The sequence below is a fragment of the Rattus norvegicus genome, chromosome 11 (genome assembly GCF_036323735.1).
Source record: "Rattus norvegicus strain BN/NHsdMcwi chromosome 11, GRCr8, whole genome shotgun sequence".
NCBI lineage: Eukaryota > Metazoa > Chordata > Mammalia > Rodentia > Muridae > Rattus > Rattus norvegicus.
In genome coordinates, this window is record NC_086029.1 from 36710651 (window position 1) to 36729071 (window position 18421).

An 18421-nucleotide genomic window follows, 5' to 3' on the forward strand; every position below is an offset into this window, starting at 1 on the left:
ATGCAAGTTGGTGTGTACCCCGTTGTGGGATAAAAGTTTAAGAAAATCCATTTGTGAGTGCGTTTGTGGAAATCGACACATTCAAACTTAACTACAAAAGTAAACTTTAGGGTTCAAATTGGTATTCTGGAATTCGATAAAAAAATAATACCTGTACTTTTTCTACTTTATTCCTTTCTGGAACTATTTATCATCTATAGTCCACTTATCACACTTTTGTAAATTAAATTGAACAAAGGTGAAGGGACACTTGTGTGTGCTGTATACTTTGCTGGGGCGTAGTGAAGACTTGACACTGCGTTTTCAGGGTACACCTTGCTAGTGAAACCCGCTATATTGATCCTCTTGCCATAGTGGGCAGTCTTTTTTCAACATTCTAGCTAAGTAAAAATGTTGAAAAGATTGCCCTTTAGCAATTAGTGGATGCCCTCTATAAACACTATGGTAGAATGTGTGCCTCAGTTCACTGAGGGTGATTCAAGTTTACATATGCAAAGCAGAAATATGAGAAATAAGCAGTCAAATTATGTAAAGATTTGATTGATAGCTTTGCTCAAGTTAAGTAAAATGCGTGATCAAGCCTAAACTTAGGAGCATAAAATGGCATCCTGGAGATGAAGAACAATGGTTTTTTCCCTTCACAGTGCTAGAGACTAAGAAGTAGTAAAATCAAGTCCCTGAGAGTAGACAGAATCTTCTAACTGTGTTATTACATGATAGATAGGGATGGGAATATCTTTTTTTTCTTTTTTTTTATTAACTTGAGTATTTCTTATATATATTTCGAGTGTTATTCCCTTTCCCGGTTTCCGGGCAAACATCCCCCTCTCCCCTCCCCTTCCTTATGGGTGTTCCCCTCCCAACCCTCCCCCCATTGCCGCCCTCCCCCCCATAGTCTAGTTCACTGGGGGTTCAGTCTTAGCAGGACCCAGGGCTCCCCTTTCACTGGTGCTCTTACTAGGATATTCATTGCTACCTATGGGGTCAGAGTCCAGGGTCAGTCCATGTATAGTCTTTGGGTAGTGGCTTAGTCCCTGGAAGCTCTGGTTGCTTGACATTGTTGTACATATGGGGTCTCGAGCCCTTTCAAGCTCTTCCAGTTCTTTCTCTGATTCCTTCAACCGGGGACCTATTCTCAGTTCAGTGGTTTGCTGCTGGTATTCGCCTCTGTATTTGCTATATTCTGGCTGTGTCTCTCAGGAGCGATCTACATCCGGCTCCTGTCGGTCTGCACTTCTTTGCTTCATCCATCTTGTCTAATTGGGTGGCTGTATATGTATGGGCCACATGTGGGGCAGGCTCTGAATGGGTGTTCCTTCAGTCTCTGTTTTAATCTTTGCCTCTCCCTTCCCTGCCAAGGGTATTCTTTTTCCTCATTTAAAGAAGGAGTGAAGGATTCACATTTTGATCATCCGTCTTGAGTTTTGTTTGTTCTAGGGATCTAGGGTAATTCAAGCATTTGGGCTAATAGCCACTTATCAATGAGTGCATACCATGTATGTCTTTCTGTGATTGGGTTAGCTCACTCAGGATGATATTTTCCAGTTCCAACCATTTGCCTACGAATTTCATAAACTCTTGTTTTTGATAGCTGAGTAATATTCCATTGTGTAGATGTACCACATTTTCTGTATCCATTCCTCTGTTGAAGGGCATCTGGGTTCTTTCCAGTTTCTGGCTATTATAAATAAGGCTGTGATGAACATAGTGGAGCACGTGTCTCTTTTATATGTTGAGGCATCTTTTGGGTATATGCCCAAGAGAGGTATAGCTGGATCCTCAGGCAGTTCAATGTCCAATTTTCTGAGGAACCTCCAGACTGATTTCCAGAATGGTTTTACCAGTCTGCAATCCCACCAACAATGGAGGAGTGTTCTTCTTTCTCCGCATCCTCGCCAGCATCTGCTGTCACCTGAGTTTTTGATCTTAGCCATTCTCACTGGTGTGAGGTGAAATCTCAGGGTTGTTTTGATTTGCATTTCCCTTATGACTAAAGATGTTGAACATTTCTTTAGGTGTTTCTCAGCCATTCGGCATTCCTCAGCTGTGAATTCTTTGTTTAGCTCTGAACCCCATTTTTTAATAGGGTTATTTGTTTCCCTGCGGTCTAACTTCTTGAGTTCTTTGCATATTTTGGATATAAGGCCTCTATCTGTTGTAGGATTGGTAAAGATCTTTTCCCAATCTGTTGGTTGCTGTTTTGTCCTAACCACAGTGTCCTTTGCCTTACAGAAGCTTTGCAGTTTTATGAGATCCCATTTGTCGATTCTTGATCTTAGAGCATAAGCCATTGGTGTTTTGTTCAGGAAATTTTTTCCAGTGCCCATGTGTTCCAGATGCTTCCCTAGTTTTTCTTCTATTAGTTTGAGTGTGTCTGGTTTGATGTGGAGGTCCTTGATCCACTTGGACTTAAGCTTTGTACAGGGTGATAAGGATGGATCGATCTGCATTCTTCTACATGTTGCCCAACAGTTGAACCAGTACCATTTGCTGAAAATGCTATCTTTTTTCCATTGGATGGTTTTGGCTCCTTTGTCAAAAATCAAGTGACCATAGGTGTGTGGGTTCATTTCTGGGTCTTCAATTCTATTCCATTGGTCTATCTGCCTGTCTCTGTACCAATACCATGCAGTTTTTATCACTATTGCTCTGTAATACTGCTTGAGTTCAGGGATAGTGATTCCCCCTGAAGTCCTTTTATTGTTGAGGATAGCTTTAGCTACCCTGGGTTTTTTGTTATTCCAGATGAATTTGCAAATTGTTCTGTCTAACTCTTTGAAGAATTGGATTGGTATTTTGATGGGGATTGCATTGAATCTGTAGATCGCTTTTGGTAAAATGGCCATTTTTACTATATTAATCCTGCCAATCCATGAGCATGGGAGATCTTTCCATCTTCTGAGGTCTTCTTCAATTTCTTTCCTCAGTGTCTTGAAGTTCTTATTGTACAAATCTTTTACTTGCTTGGTTAAAGTCACACCGAGGTACTTTATATTATTTGGGTCTATTATGAAGGGTGTTGTTTCCCTAATTTCTTTCTCGGCTTGTTTCTCTTTTGTATAGAGGAAGGCAACTGATTTATTTGAGTTAATTTTATACCCAGCCACTTTGCTGAAGTTGTTTTATCAGCTTTAGTAGTTCTCTGGTGGAACTTTTGGGATCACTTAAATATACTATCATATCATCTGCAAATAGTGATATTTTGACCTCTTCTTTTCCGATCTGTATCCCCTTGATCTCCTTTTGTTGTCTGATTGCTCTGGCTAGAACTTCAAGAACTATATTGAATAAGTAGGGAGAGAGTGGGCAGCCTTGTCTAGTCCCTGATTTTAGTGGGATTGCTTCAAGTTTCTCTCCACTTAGTTTAATGTTAGCAACTGGTTTGCTGTATATGACTTTTACTATGTTTAGGTATGGGCCTTGAATTCCTATTCTTTCCAGGACTTTTATCATGAAGGGGTGTTGAATTTTGTCATATGTTTTCTCAGCATTTAATGAAATGATCATGTGGTTCTGTTCTTTCAGTTTGTTTATATAATGGATCACGTTGATGGTTTTCCGTATATTAAACCATCCCTGCATGCCTGGGATGAAGCCTACTTGATCATGGTGGATGATTGTTTTGATGTGCTCTTGAATTCGGTTTGCCAGAATTTTATTGAGTATTTTTGCGTCGATATTCATGAGGGAAATTGGTCTGAAGTTCTCTTTCTTTGTTGTGTCTTTGTGTGGTTTAGGTATAAGAGTAATTGTGGATTCGTAGGAGGTATTCGGTAGTGATCCATCTGTTTCAATTTTGTGGAATAGTTTGGATAATATTGGTATGAGGTCTTCTATGAAGGTTTGATAGAATTCTGCACTAAACCCGTCTGGACCTGGGCTCTTTTTGGTTGGGAGACCTTTAATGACTGCTTCTATTTCCTTAGGAGTTATGGGGTTGTTTAACTGGTTTATCTGTTCCTGATTTAACTTTGATACTGGTATCTGTCTAGGAAATTGTCCATTTCCTGAAGATTTTCAAGTTTTGTTGAATATAGGTTTTTATAGTAAGATCTGATGATTTTTTGAATTGCCTCTGAATCTGTAGTTATGTCTCCCTTTTCATTTCTGATTTTGTTAATTTGGACGCACTCTCTGTGTCCTCTCGTTAGTCTGGCTAAGGGTTTATCTATCTTGTTGATTTTCTCAAAGAACCAACTTTTGGTTCTGTTGATTCTTTCTATGGTCCTTTTTGTTTCTACTTGGTTGATTTCAGCTCTGAGTTTGATTATTTCCTGCCTTCTACTCCTCCTGGGTGTATTTGCTTCTTTTTGTTCTAGAGCTTTTAGGTGTGCTGTCAAGCTGCTGACATATGCTCTTTCCTGTTTCTTTCTGCAGGCACTCAGCGCTATGAGTTTTCCTCTTAGCACAGCTTTCATTGTGTCCCATAAGTTTGGGTATGTTGTACCTTCATTTTCATTAAATTCTAAAAAGTTTTTAATTTCTTTCTTCATTTCTTCCTTGACCAGGTTATCATTGAGTAGAACATTGTTCAATTTCCACGTATATGTGGGCATTCTTCCCTTATTGTTATTGAAGACCAGTTTTAGGCCGTGGTGGTCCGATAGCACGCATGGGATTATTTCTATCTTTCTGTACCTGTTGAGGCCCTTTTTTTGACCAATTATATGGTCAATTTTGGAGAAAGTACCATGAATATCTTTTATAATGGAAATCATATTCCTCAGGGACCAAATCTGGTGTGACATATTACAACGTCAAACTTTTTTAAGGTTATAATATCAACCCATCAGCTTTTGGAAAACACACATATTCATAACATTATATTCAAATAGAAACAAAAATTTAATCTCAAATAGGAAGAATACTCAAAAGAAGTGTCAATTTGACAGATCAAATATTCTCTTTACTAAAGAATTCACCTATTTCACTTTACTATTTGATTAATATATGTGTTTATTAATATATATGTGTATTGATGTGTACACATATCACGATACATATTTGATATGTCCTCATTTATCCTATTAAACAATTATAGAGGAATTTCATTAGTGCTTTATAAGGTTCACATACACAGCCGAATGTATCTGTCAGCTCTCTCTCTTAAGATTACTTGGTGTAAACTGGTTATTTGAGTGTATCAGCTTCAGTCACCCTTAATCCTCCAAGATAACATTCAGAGAATGAAGTAAAATGGAAAGGCTAATCCCTCTTTCTTCCTATCACTCTTTTTGTGAGCAGGGAGATCAGCCTTGATAGCAGATTAGCGGGTGCCACATGCTCTCCCTGAGACATCACAGATTGGATTTAGCACAAAAATATTTCTTTCCCTGATCTATAAACAACATTTGCAGAATCTGTATTTCTCACAAATGTCCTGCCATAGTGCTGAGTTTTCTTCCTCTCCCATCCAGCTTCTTATTGTAATTCCCTGTTGGTTCAACTTCCAAGTATCTGCTTCTGTCACTTGGAACTGTGCATCACAGAGGTTCACCGCCTTTCTTGGGAACTGGAACTTGATTTTAGTGCTATGTTTCATAATTTAGATGCCAAGAAACTATCTTTAAGTGGCCTTAAGCTATTTGATCTTGGTTTACTTAGCGATACAGATTTCTAAAACCTTGCCTTAAGTTTTAAATTGTCAGCTTTGAGTACAGATGGTAATGATGGTGTGTGTGTGTGGCGGGGGGGGGGGTGTTTTGTTTTTGCTTGTTTGTTTTGTTTGTTTTTGTTTTTTAAATTACCTTATTAATTTGCATTCCAAATGTTGTCCCAGTTCCTGGTACCCTCTCCAAGAGTTTTCCATGCCATCCCTCCTCCCCTTTGCCTCTGAGAGGGTGCTCCTCCACCCTCCACTCCCCAGGAACTCCTATCCTTTCACACTCGCAGGGTTAGAATTCGACAGTTTCCGTCTTAGCTGAAGAAAAGAGAAACTCCAAGTGCTAAGGGGGATAGTATGTATTTTCTCAGATTTCATGTGGTTGTGTGAACCAAAAGATAACTACCTCTTATAAATATTAGCTGACTTATGACTAAGGGAGAAGAGTCCACTGAGATTTATCACTTGGTATAATCATGCAAATTAGAATTGAATATCCAGGTGTCTGCTGCATCAGAACGTTTTCCTGGCCAAGTACCTTGAAGAGACATATTCCAAAATGGTAACCAAATTTAGTAAAAATAAATATATATTATAATTGACCATCTACTTGAAGAAATTATAGATCATTTTAGGAAAAAGTTGAAATAAGGATGGAGCCCAAAGAATATGCCAATAGCCATTCCTGTCACAGGGTTTTTGTCAAAAGACATCCTGGCTAACCACCATATACAAATATTTAGAGGAGAATCAAATACTCTCACCAGTGTCTAGCATTTTCCTGTAGTAGAAATGCTACTGTCAGTAATTTATATAAAAGAAATGGCAGCAAGAAACCGTTGGCAGACACAGGCATTTCTGCCTTCATAGGACACGAAACAGTCTTAAGGGAGAAGGCATGCATGAATCATTCATTGGCTCATTACAGATCAGAAAAGGTAAACATTATTTATTAGTGATGCTTTGTGCCAGAAATGTCCTATTCTTTCATAACCTTCTCTAAAAGATGAGGCTTAATTCTCTCCTCAGAGATAAAAGAGGCTAATCATTTATTTAACAGCTTATCAGATAAAATGATTTCTCTCGCCAACTTATGTTGAGGTTTAAACTTAGTAGTTGTTTCTGTCACGGAGAAAAGAAATAATTGAACATCCTGAGGATAAGAACTATGAATACTAACAGCTGTGAGACTTCTATGCTGTTTTACAGGAAGGGAGTATGTTATCCTTTAAGAGAAAAAAGCGGGCTATTTCTTAAGGAATACATGGGAATCTGTGAGTTTAAGATGTTTGATGAATCAACACAGAGTTTCCCATCACGTAACTAACTCATTTTCCTTTCTCAGTCTAAGACTAGATTTTCACATAAAGCAACATTTTGATTCTGTTTAATCTTTGGAGTGCTGGTACTTTAATCACTAAACCGTTGGCTTGTTCTCAGATTGTGTGCTCCCCAGGTGCTATAAAGCCAAGCTACACTACCAAGGAAGCCTTCTAATATACTCACTATTTTGAAATTACTATCCCTTCGCTGCTGCCCTTTGATAACCTTTCATCAAAGCATCAAATGTTTTTAGCACGCGCCCTTGACTTCACTCTTGTTTATATTAAACATTACCCTCTAGGTCTCAACATGGAGATAAATCGTCCTCCTATATTTGAGCCCAATGATGTATCAACCCAATTTACCACCACTAGCCATTTTGATGGTATTGCTCTCTAGGGTAATACTCATACAGGTGTAGAAACGCTGAATTCTGCCTAATCTTTCTTTAACTCAGCATTGTATCAAAAATTGAAGGTTGGTTTCCCTGGGAAACAAGATCTGAGAAAAATAATATGCAAGGACTTTCTGTAGAGTACCTGAAAAGTTTGAAAAGTGCTGAAATAAGACATACCAGAAAGGGAAGAAGGCTAATTTTTTTTCAATCAAGCAAAGAAACATCCAAGTCTACAAGAGTCTCTAAATCTGTGTGAGTCCTTCAGCACTGTCTTGACTATCAGGAGACTGGGCTTCATATTCCTTCCCATTGTCATGGAATTCAAGTTGTCAGTGGGAAGGAGAAGTTACCTGAAGCTGAGCAGCTGTTCCCAGCATGGGGAAATACACAAAAAGAACCGTCATTTGAGGGAACATAGCCAATGTTATTCTGAGAAGCTTGAGGATAAGTGCATCTTTTATTCTTGAAGGAGAAGTCTAGGTAGTACGTCACCACAACAAATTAGAAACAAATTTAGGAAGTAGTTCCTGGCTTCTAGTATTTGTAGACACATTCAAAAGAATGAGAACTAAGGGCATACCAGACTCTGGCAGATAGACATGAGACACTTAGGCATTTTTTTAAGACTATGTATGATTCCAAGGGCATTTGGAATAACTTCAACACTCTAGAAAGGGTCTACATTCATTTCATAAAGAACAGTAGATTGCAAAGCTTCACTCCATATTTAACAGTACGGGAAATGCAGTCTGGTACCAATAACCACAGTTAGCCCTAATGTGTCAAGTTAGGGTTATAGCCCTATACATAACTATCCTCACTTAAGAGGCTGTCCATAAACTCAAAGCTCTCAGGATCAGCCTTGCCTGTACCAAACTAAATACAAATTTCAGGATTCTTATTGTGCCTTTAGCTTCAATAATTATTTAGAGCGACTCATTTGTAATTATTGTAACACAATCCTATTGTAACACAGATGATCCAAGTCCAAAAGCTAGAAGAAATACATATATAGAAATCCAGTTATTATAATCCAGGATCCCAAACCTGTAGAATCCAGAAATTTCCTAGCACACAGATGTTCAATGATGTACGGAGTACTACAACAAGTCCTTGGGAATACTGTGGTTGATTCTACATTTAACTTATAAGATTTGCTCTGGTTTAAAGGCGCACCTTGAATACACCTAGCATAAAATATAAAGCATTCCATTTGGGTGATGTGGTGATTTGCATATGCTTGGCCCAAGGAATGACACTATTAGAAAGTGTGGCCCTGTTGGAGTAGGTGTGTCATTGTGGCTTTGAGCCCCTCACCTGAGCTGCTTGTAAAGGACTCTTCCACTAGCAGCCTTCAGATGAAAATGTAGAACTCTCATCTCTGCCTGCATTGTGCCTGCTTAGACACTGCCATGCTTCTATCCTGATGATAATGGACTGAAATTCTGAACCTCTAAGCCAGCCCCAAATATATGTTGTCCCTTAATAAAACTTGCCTTGATCATGATGTCTGTTCACAGCAGTAAAACCCTAACTAAGACAGGTGATAAAACAGAATGGTAAGAGCTGCCATATAATAGAGGTTACCAAAGCCCAGTGAGAAATCGTTTGCTTAATGAAACCCTCAGTGCTGGAAATGGGTAATATCTAATCAAATTGTTGCACCAGGGAAGTCTCATAGAAACTCCCAAACAATCAGGCTGTTGCCAACACTACTGGTTGCTCCTCATAAATGGATGATAAAGATCTATGCTGAAGAAAACATCTACATAATAAACTGGATATGGAAAAGTAGAACAAGTGCCTACTTCGTTTTTATTGACTAGGGTTCATGATATTGCAAGGTACTTTTCACACTCACAGAGAAGAAAGGAAAAAACACAACTGTCATTCCATTGATCTACAAAAGTGAGCCAGCTGTAAGATATCGTAGTGCAATAATAGCCCAAACTTCTTAGAATATCGACCTGATACTTGATTGGATTTTAGGTCCACTGAATGACATGGAACATGCCTGACACAGCTCATTTGGCCAAGAACCTGAGATTGGATGGGACACAGATGTAGGGGCAAAACAAATTCTACTGTTTTATTAAAAGAACAGAACAATAAAATACATTTTAATCTTTTTATTCATTTTCATTTCAAATGATATCCCTCTTCCCAGTTACCCCTCCACAAATTCCCCATCCCATGCCCCGTCTCCCAACTTTCCTTTGCTTCTATGAGGGTGCTCCTCTACCTGCTCATCCACTCCCACCTCATCACTCTAGCATAGCCCTGTGCTGGGGCATCAAGCCTTGACAGGACCTAGGTCTCCCCATTGACGTCCAACAAGTCCATCCTTTGCTACATACGCACCTAGAGCCATGGATCACTCCATGTATACTCTTTGGTTGGTAATTTAGTCTCTAGGAGCTCTGGGTGGTCTGGTTACTTAATATTGTTCTTCATAAGGAGAACAATATCCCCTTCAGCTCCTTCAGTCCTTCTCTTGGAGTCCCTGGATTCACTCTGACGGTTGGGTATAAGCATCTGCATCTGTATTGGTCAGGTGCTAGTAGAACTTCTCAGAGAACAACCATACCAGGCTTGTGACAGCAAGTGCTTCTTGGCATCAGTGATAATGTTGTGATTTGGAGTCTGCAGATGGGATGGATTCCTGGAAGAGGTGGTTTCTGGGTGACCTTTCTTTCAGACTCTGTTCCGTTTTTGGCCCTGTCATTCCTTTGGACAGTAACATTTCTGGGTTAACAATTTTGAGATGGGTGGAAATAACTCTTAATAACATTGTTTAAACTCATAGATCAGTGTCTTACTCAGCTATCATCAGAAAAGCTTCCTCCAACAGTAGATGGGAACAAAAACCTGAGACCTACAACTGAATAATGTGCAGAGGTGAGGGATCTTCTAGCACTCAGTTCTTCTTGGGATGTCTCCATCAAGTCTCTCACCTCAGGGCTCAAGGAGATTTGTGGAAGCCAGGCAGATAGAGTGTAAGAGTCAGTGGTGACAGATAACAACAAGGAAACAAGACCTTCTAGCCATAAGAGGACTAATATATGTAGGAGCTCCCAGAGACCATGGCAGCATGTACAGGGCCTGCACAGGTCTAAGCCAGATTGGAGTTTCAGTGCTGAAAGAAAAGTGGACATACACCCCAACCCCCTATCCCAGAAACTATGCCCAATTGCTAACCTCTCACAAGGGAAAAATTAGTTCTCCAACAAACTCTCACCAGGTATGGAAAACACAAAATTGTAGATCTTATCCTAGCAGTCGATGTGCAGTGCAAAACAAATTCAATAGTATTTTGGAGGTATTTGTGTCATAATGTTTTGGTCTGAGCATTATTTTTTTCTACTATAGGTCTTTTTCTCATATATTCATTTTTCAAATTTTTTTTCTTTATGACATTTCTGTGTGAGCAGATGTATGCATCTCTCCCTCGGTATGTGTTTCTGTGGGTTTGGGGTCTTTATACTATTCTACATTTTACTGAGGAATTTTTGAGTAACATACTCAGTAGTGGACTATTAATATAATAATCAGTGCATGCATGCTATATAAATCACAGCAACACAAGCAGCTTTTGTTGTTGTTGTTGTTTTGTTTTGATAATTTCCTAAGAACATAAAAACATTTTGAGGGTTTCCTCTGTGTTTGACCATTTCCTAGGCTGGAGCAGAACAGTTTGGTTAGCACTCACCAAACACAATGGAGCCCTTTTCTGAAATGTATTCAAATATCAGATGTAGGAAGTCACACAAATACACTAAAAGGATATGATCTTTTATTATTTGAGTTCAATCTATCGGAGAGACTAAAAGGATAATAGCTCAGCTCCTTTAACCTGCATAAAAACATGGGTGAGCACAAATTACAGGAGAGAACAAAGAACATGAAATTTAATCCATTATTGACCAAGATGTTAAGAGCAGAGCACAGAGAGAAGTAGCTTCTTTCGATAATGCCGCCGGCAAAACTGAAGACAGGCAAACAGAACTAGGAAACTAGATTCCTGCTTTGTACCAAGCAGAAAAATAACTCAAAATGGACCACACACCTAAATACCAAAAGAAAACTATGAAATTGCTACAAGAAAATAAAATGGAACATTTTGACACATTGGTGTAGACAGTGATTTTTTTTTAAAGCTGGGACTCCAAAAACAAGAGTAAAGTAGAGAAATAAAATTGTGTCAAACCAAGCAGCTTCTGAACAAGAACTGAAATAACAGAATTTGGGCGCAACCTAGAAAAGTAGAAAGTATTTGTAACTACTCATTACACAAAGTTTCAACACCCAGAAAACACCAAAGAAGTTAAAGGGCTGAACAACAAAACAATACAGTTAAAATAGTTGAATACTCTCTCAAAAGAAAACCTGCTAATGTCCCACCATATATAAAATTCATTGGTCAGCAGAAATATGCAATTCAAACCACAATATATTTCTCCCTTTCAGTTACACTATGTTCCAAATTTTAAAAAAAAGGGGGGGGGGGGAGAAAACAGACCAGATATAAAAATCCAAACTTGACAGTGTGAGTTCAGTTCCTAGAACTTGCAGTGGAGAGAACGAACTCACGAAAGTCATTCTGACTCCCATAACAGGAACAATGGCTTGCACACACACACATACACATTGATACATACACACCACAAACACACACACACACATACACACACACACAGAGAGAGAGAGAGAGAGAGAGAGAGAGAATCGTAATAAAAATGGCAAAAACATAACAAATACTACCAACAGTAGGAGAGAAAATTCAACTCTTGTACCCTAAAAGTAGGAATCTAAATCAGTAGAGCTAATATTGTATGCAACAACAACAATCAAATAAAATGTAAATTAATAGTGTCCAAAATTTATTAACAATTGAATATCAAATTACCATATCATCTAGTAATTGTACTACTGGGTACATGTTAAGGAGCTAATATCACTATTGCAAAACATACTAAACCCCATGATTATATCAGCACAATTTTAAAGACCCAAATTTGGAAATTTAACCACTTGCCCTGTGGTTGCTGAATAATTTACTGAAAATATCAAGCAAATTATCATCCCAGTCCCTCATCTTAAATTATAAGTAATTTCATGACTTTTTGGCAGATTATTATTAAGAAAAGTCCCAAAAGGAAAACATTCAAATAAAACATACTGGGACTGGAGAGATGGCTCAGCAGTTAAGAGCACTGACTGCTCTTCCAGAGGACCCACGTTCAATGCCAGAAATCACATGGTGGCTCACAACCATCTGTAATGGAATCTGATGACCTCTTCTGGTGTGTCTGAAGACTTCTGCAGTGTACTCATTTACATTAACATAAATAAATAAAATCTTTTTTAAAAAAGATAAAACATACCTTTAGATAACCTTAATTGTTTAAATAAGGAGTCTCTTTATTTTGGTAACAATAGCAACAGCTTAAAATTGATACATGGTATCCTCATAAATTTTTAAAAAAATTGATTTAGACAACTTTCATAAAAAATTCTGAAGAGATAATCATTTTCTCCTAAAATTTGCTAATTTTAACTATCTGGTTGACTATAAATTAAAGACAATATCTTAAGAAAAGATTCGGAACTTTTATGGTTTGATTTTAAGTAGAGTTCATCTTTGGCAGTTCCTAATCAACAAATTTTATGAAGTTTTTTTTCTTATTTTGTTAATTGCTTCAATCTTTAAATATTTGCCCCAATTCCATAGACCCATGTAGGTTACAAGAGAAAAGCAGTGAGTGCATGTCATTTCCTGGATATGGAAATGCCACATATGTCATTCCATGGATATAGCACAGCAGATCACATTTGTCATAAGCCTGGGATCTACGTCTGAGGCCAAGAAGAACATCGTGGAAGGAACAAACCCACTATCGTGCACTGTCCTCTGACTTACACACCCACACTGTGGCACCTGAATTACACAACGTGAATCAACAAAATTAGAAAAATGGTTTTAAAGAATAGTCAGGGTGGGCGACTGATCCATAATCAACTCCAAAGTCTTCTCATCTCACTATCGCAGTTCCAAAATTAATCAGTTGGAACTTCCAAAAGTCTAGATGGCCCTTAAATGAGTGCCCATAGACTATTCATCCATTTAGCAATATTCTTCACTGTCTCACTTATGCTACACTTTTATTGGTGTAGGAGGGAGACATCTCTGTAGACCTAGAAAGAACTAGACTCTAATACAATCATTCTGAAATGGAGCAAGACAGAGCACAGGGGCTATAGATGTAGCCAGTATCCTCTCAACATACAAGTAAGGGTCTAAGAGAACCCAGCAGAATTAGGCCCTCAAGCAAAGGAGCTCCCCGAGAAGAAAGGGCACAACACAAGTCAATAGGAACAAAAAGGAAGATGCAAAACCAGAGGGACATGTGAGGTTTGATATGTGCCTAGTGTGGAGGGCTATTGCCAATGCAATTGGATTCTTAATTAGACGGTATTCATTCTAGGGATTTAAGTGGATATGAAACTACATGCAAAATGCAAACAACAGAACACGGAGAGGAGCTGGGGTACAAGTGCATCATAAACTCCCTGCACACAGTCCTGGAAATTCTGATGTTTCGCCGTGGTTTAGCATAATAATTGTTACACCGAACCGGCCCACTAAAAACACAAAACTGAAGGAAGCTAGAAAATGCTTTCTTTGACAAATTTCAAAAGGAAGAAATGTAGGGAATGAAAAGCCACATGCTCTCCCTGCAGATGTCATGTTGCCCTGACCAGAGTTTTATTTCTCAAGTACCAGGAATGATATGCAAAAACGACTCAGGAGGTGGGACAATAAAGTCATGCTGAACTTCTCTCACACAATTACTTTTGTTATGTTCAAAGCAACTGTGTTTGCTGTCAGCAGAAAGCAAATAGGGGAACACTGAAGAGCGGAAAGAGAGATAAAATGTGTTCCTAGAAATTACAACAGAAGCCTTATGCAACTAGGCCTACCAGATCTAAGGAGTCCTCTGCTCTCCCTGGGGACCACTGACACTTCAATACAAATCTGTAGAACCTTTTCCCCTTCTCTAGAAGTTGAACAAGATTCTTATCTATTAGTTTTTCCTGTAAAGCAACCTACTATCTGGGGGAAAACATCACTACTGTACTTAAAATATTTCCCCATCTAAAGGAAAAAAATCATTGTTTTAAAATTAAACCCAAGTATATGAGCAATTGTCTTTAGAAAACTAGCATTTGCAATTCAGCCTCAGAGATACATAATGTCCATGTGGTCACTTGAGTCACAAAGTCCATGAATCTTGAAGACACTCACATATGCAAATGTAAAATATTCAAAGGATGATCTCCTTGGCATCTATCACTGTTGTTCGTTCTGCTCTGGGTATAGCTACAACTGTTTAATTACAAGCAGTCTTGTCCAGGGCCAAAATATGTCCTTCTTAAAAGTTAGCAAACAACAATATAAATGTAAAGAGTGACAATTTAATTACAGTAATGTGTTCACGAGCTAGGACAGACAGATGATTGATACTCCTTCTAAATGTAATGTTCCCATACAGAGAACCAGAGGCAGAAAGCAGAGGGAGACCTGGTTTTATACAAGAGTTTAGGTTGGTGATTGTTTTAAGATTCTTGCAAGATTACTTTTAAAGATGAATAATGAAATAATCACTCCTTTCTTTGTAATCACAAATGTTGCCTGCCAGTAGGAGAAACTGGCTAAGAAAACTACCTCGCTTGTTTACACTTGGTTAATCTATAACAAATTGCTTGGTTACACATATATGTGGATTCTTGGGAATAATTTTTCTTTACTTGAACTACATAATGTTATTTCTTGTAAAGATATTGGGGAACACACTGTTTGATCCCCAGTCATTCACTACAAGAAAACTAAATATACTCACATTGTAATTTTATACTGCTTGAAAGATTTTGCTGGAATAGGTAGGCTAATGAAGAAAGAATAAAGTGTAAGGGTTAGAAAAGTGTTCCTTCCATCTATCAGCTATGTGTGTGTGTGTGTGTGTGTGTGTGTGAGTGTGTGTGTGTATGTGTGTGTATATGTATGTATGTATGTATGTATGTATGTATTGTATGTGTATGTATATATGTAAAGCTTGTCTGAATGTGTGTTGGAGCTTGCTCCATGAATCAATTTTGTGTGTGCGTGTGTATGTATGTATGTATGTGTATATATGTGTGTGTGTGTGTGTAATGTTTATGAATAATGTATGTGTATACGTATATGAATAATGTATATGAATAATGTGTATAAATAATGTATATAAATAATATATATGAATAATGCATATGTATATCACGCGCGCGCGTGTGTGTGTGTGTGTGTGTGTGTGTGTGTGTGTGTGTGTGTATGATGTATATGTGAAGTGCCTGAGCCTACTTGCTGGAGCTTTGATCTAACCATTTTCTATGTAAATGAATATGTATGTATGTATGTACATACATATCAGTGTGTATGAAGTTATAGGACTCTGCCTTTGGTTTCATGAACTCTGTGTGTGTGTGTGTATGTGTGTGTGTGTGTGTGTGTGTGTGTGTGTGTGTTTTCTTTCTTTCCTTTCCTTCTGTTTCTCACTGGCCCCAAAAAGTTAAAAGTATTCATAGTTTTTCTGCTACACAGAGAGTACCAGCCCCAGTAAATTCAGCTTTATCCCCTCAGAGAAAAGTCTGCTGAGTAACTTCTCAAACTACAGGCTGCCATAGGCGACAGCCTCTGTAGGCATTTGGATCCACCTCTGTCAGCCACTCTCAGCATTGACCTCTCATTGGCTGACTGCCACAGTTTACCCTCTGGTGTCAAAGCTGGGTTTCCGCAGCTAGGTTTGCAGTACCACGCACAAATTCCTTCCTTCTGAGTATGCACTAAGTCCAATTACACAATTGATAGCTGCCCTCAAGATAATAGTTCCACTTTTACATCACTGGGAATATCCTGCCAAGCAGTTCACTGTTGTGAAGCATAGGCTGTTTAACTGGGTAGGAATATTGAGTGCTTTTCTCCCTTGGCAGTTTGCATAGCACTTTCTGATGCTATGTGTACTGTTGGCATAAGTACGGCTATGCTAAAGACCTCAATGACTCAGACCCATGGTAATGGCCTTTCCCAGTTCACGCTCAGGAGAATGCAACTCCTTCTTCTGGTCTGAATATGGATGTTGACAGTATGTGTAGAAAATATCAAACCCGGATTTCTCTTATTTGATGACTGCATACAGATACTATTTTGTTTCCCTATGCCATAAGCCTATAGAGACCCTACCTGCCAAGATTTGGTAACTGCCTCCTCATTGAGCTGTATATAATAAGCCTGCTTTTTTATCCTGGTGTGTATAATATATACAGTGAGATTCTGGACTTCTGGCAAGACTATTAAAGTGCATGTCCAACCCAATCACAGCTTTCCTATGTGTGTCTCAGGATGCAGCAAGCAATAATTGCAAAAAAAGCATTAGATAATTTTTAAAATAATTATGAAACTTGCATTAGTAAAAGTAATATTATTATATCATAACATTCTATAATGAGCCAAGAATGGTGTTACATGAAAGTAAACTTGAGATGATTATAAATAAAAGTTATAAATTTCACTGTAACTGGAAAATAATTTTAAGATACAGTTTTTATATAGTAAAAGGAAGGAAAGTTGAATCCTATAAAATAGTGAATTAAAATCAAAGCAGTTCAGAGTATTTTCACTAAAACTGAAAATGTAGTTTTTTGGGTTCAGATAATTCAAATTTACCAATTAAAGGACAGATATTAACCTTAAGAAATCAATATCCCACTTAATTTCGTCCACAGGAAATTCATTGTAGAAGTACAAACCACAGATTAGGGAAAGGTGGTAAGGAAAGATACGCTGTGTAAATACGAGTAAAAAGAAAGCTTGAACAGACTTCAGAATAAGAAAATTAAAATGTGTAGAGGAAATAGTTCTTTAATGAGATATACAATTGTTGCAATGCAGCAAACAGATCATGAAAACATATATGGCAAAATGATAGCTGTCAATGGTGTTCATTCTATAAGTTATGTAGACTCTACATGTACATATATGTGTAGGATTCAAAGAGTCTTCTGTTCTACATTTACAATTGTTTCTCAAGTACACATGCAACGTAAATAAACCAATAAAAACCAAATTCTGGCTGAAAATACATCTTAACAAATATGTTTAAAAGTCATTCAACATTTTTTCTCATAGAAGAATTGTGTTAAACCATAAAGCAATGACAGAAAAATGGAATATTATATGTTTGGTGGTTAAAATCCATACTATCTCCAATAGTGTAAATTGGTACTTCTATCTTCGAGTAACCAATAGCTGTCTAATTGGACTTTAGATCTTCTCAGTAGGAAGGAATTCATGCCTGATACTGTAAAACTAGCCAGCTACCCATGGCTGGAGAGATTATAGACTCAAGGGGAGACCCTATTGTAGTAATCTGCTTAAAATCATATAATTTCAATGTTCTATTAATCCATATACCCAGATAAGTGTATTATTTTCCATTATGAAAAATGTTTACTTTTGTTTGGTTTGCAACAGATGGAGACTATTAAAGATCTCTGTAACTGGTAACAATGAAAAGAAAAGAGAGACTGTGGGTGACCAATCCCAATTGACAGGTCTTCATCAAAGGTCCTATTACTAAGGCTCAGAGAAAATCACACAACAGAGAGGAAATATTGTAAGAGTCAGACACTCAGAGCTCCCCATGCTAAATAATGTCTCTTAAGCATGAGATGGGAAGTGGACTCATAAGTTCTCTACAATATGGTTGCCAGAAAAAGACTAGCATAAAGGTAATATCAGTTGACATGGCAACATAGACAGGGAAAATCCACATGATCCTAACCCTAAAGGACTACATATGCCCATTGTCTGTTGAGAGGAAAGTTTGTTCCCTCCATTGATAGGCCTAGAAAATAGTTTTACAACTCATACCGTTAAATAACATGGTGGAATTGGAGACCATATATTATGGTAATGTATATAAGAAGATATAAGTGGATAGTGAACAAAATCTCCCTTTAGACTTAAATAGGAAGAATAATTCACTACATACCCTGCAAGATGT